This window comes from Monopterus albus, unplaced genomic scaffold, assembly GCF_001952655.1.
Source record: "Monopterus albus unplaced genomic scaffold, M_albus_1.0 scaffold187.1, whole genome shotgun sequence".
Taxonomy (NCBI): domain Eukaryota; kingdom Metazoa; phylum Chordata; class Actinopteri; order Synbranchiformes; family Synbranchidae; genus Monopterus; species Monopterus albus.
In genome coordinates, this window is record NW_018128067.1 from 850,337 (window position 1) to 852,149 (window position 1,813).

At 42.3% G+C, this 1,813-nt stretch overlaps 1 protein-coding gene across 1 annotated transcript in view; it reads right to left on the reverse strand.

Annotated features, from left to right (window-relative positions):
* Window positions 1-1,813, reverse strand: part of emd (emerin) — an 8,634-nt gene that overhangs the window by 5,159 nt on the left and 1,662 nt on the right. The gene's annotated exons all lie outside the window — the stretch shown is intronic.

The following is a 1,813-nucleotide window of genomic DNA, read 5'->3' on the forward strand; positions in this document are numbered from 1 at the left end:
ACTTATTCTGTTTGTGCATACCAAGTCGTACCCATCAAGGTCAAAATCCACTCCCCTTACATTATTAATCCAAGTTTCAGAAATAGCAATTATATTAAAAGAATGTGTAAGACTACAAAGATAATGTTTTATACTCTGAAAGTTTGCGTATAGACTTCTGCTATTAAAGTGAATTAATGATAATTTGTTTTCAGTCTTGACATTGCTGTTAAACTGCTCATCCGTGTAATACTTGCAGTTATTTTCAAAGTTCTTGAAAAAGTTTTTTTCAGGGTCAAAGCCATCGTCCGTTTCATGATAATGAATTTCAGTGTCTCCAAATGTGTTCAGTTCCAGATCCCATCCCTCAAAATCTATTAACTTCTGTAGCAAATCACTTGCCTCATATCATCCATTGGTCATGCTTGTTGTTGTTGGTTCCAAAGCTCATCTGCCATCGCAGATATCAGTATAGCTGCAAGTTTCTTCAGACATGAGAGGGTCCAGCGGCCCCATCATACTCTCCTTGTCTCAGCATGCTGGTCATGGGTCCAAAATCCTGGTTCCGAGGTCGGGTCACCAGTTTATCGTATCACAGAAACGCGATTTCTCCTCTCTCCCTAGCTGCCCTTAGCATCGACATGAACACTTTTCTTCTCTTCCTCACAGACTCGGGGTAGTCTTCGTTGATGTAAATCTTGGTTCCCTTAAGCTTCTTGTCTTGCTGCAGAATGTTTGTCTTATCTTTGTCCTTCATCAACTTAACAATCACCCCCCTTGGACCCCGATCAGAAAGTTTCCCGACTCTGTAAACCCCTTCCATCTCTATATCTTGATGAATTTGCAGTTTGTCCTTTAAAATCTCCTTCACCTTACACTCCGCTTCCGTCCAGCTTTCTCCAGCTGACTCCTTGTTTCCCTCAAAGATCAGGTTTTTTTTGCTTGGTCTGTGCTCCCAATTGCTCCATTTTACACGTAATAGTTATTAGACTCTCTCGGGTTTTGTCAATGTCCCGAAAAGTGTCTTTGGCAGTTTTTTCATGCCTCCCCACGTCCGCTTTAATCGCGTCCACATCTCGCTGGGTAAACTGCAAACTCGTTTTTATCTCCTGCATTTCTTTGGTCAAGTCGTCAAATCTCTTATTTGTCTCCATAATTAGTTTCACAAAGCCTTGGAAACTCTCATGCTGTTGGCACATAAGCGCAGTGAACATAAGCTTCTGCTGATTCATCATCTCAGCTACTTGTGCTGCTGAAATAGAATCTTCTTCAGCCTCAACATCCTTGTTCACTTCGGATTTATTAGCTCTTTTCCCTCTTGGAGGCATTTTAGTAGTTGTAGAATTTGCTCAGAGACTTGACAATGTGGACGATGTGAAAAATCGTAGAACAGACAAGAGAAGCAGTAAAGACGTCTGCTCTCGCTTGCAACCCAGAAATATTGATCGTAAAACAAATATTCATAATACAATACAGGCATGTTCAGCTTAAAAGGAAATTAAAGCCATATTGTGGCCAGGTGGAACTGATGTCAGTGCAAGTGGTCCAGCCGGACATGTAATTGTTGCACAGGCAGGCTGATTAGGTGACAAGGGGCACCTGTTGGTGAGATTTTGTCGGCCATTTCTGTGTTCGTCTGCTAGTTGTGCTGTAGGTTAAATACTGTTAGGGAGAGATGATGGAGATTTGATCAGACACAGGCTCATTGTGTTGTTGACGGAGAGAGGTTACCTGAGCAGGCAGAAGGTGAACACTGAACGTACAGCTACACTGAGAGCTCAATGCCGTGGAGGTGTCATGATTGTTGCCGTCAATGCTAATGGACCACCATGTT